Here is a 514-nt window from a genome sequence, read left to right on the forward strand (position 1 = left end):
AATTGTGGAAATATTTGCCAGTTATATAGCTGATAAACAGTTAATATCCAGGATATATAAAGAACTCTTACAACTCAACAAACATAACCCAATTAAAAAAAATAAATAACCACCCAATAAAAAATGGACAAAGGGCTTGAACAGACATATCTCCAAAAACGCACGGAACAGTCAGAAGCACACAAAAAGATGTTCAGCATAACTAATCATTTGGGAACTGTATACCAAAACCACAGTGCGTTAGCATTATCAAAAACATGGAAAATAGTAAGTGGTGGGAAGGACGTGGAGAAAGGAGGCCCCTTGCGCAGCTGTGGTAAACAGGTAAGTCAGCACGTCCACTAAAAAGTACAACAGTTTCTCCTGTGGTAATGAGTAAATACCATATGACCCATCATCTCCATTGCTGGGGTTACTACCCAAAGAAACTGAAGCAGGAATGTGAGAAGATATTTGCAACCAAGTTCACAGAAGCATTCTGCTAACAGGCAAAAGGTGCATGCAAGCCAAATGT

The sequence above is a fragment of the Condylura cristata genome, unplaced genomic scaffold (assembly GCF_000260355.1).
Source record: "Condylura cristata isolate star-nosed mole 26May11 unplaced genomic scaffold, ConCri1.0 scaffold00033, whole genome shotgun sequence".
Classification (NCBI taxonomy): domain Eukaryota; kingdom Metazoa; phylum Chordata; class Mammalia; order Eulipotyphla; family Talpidae; genus Condylura; species Condylura cristata.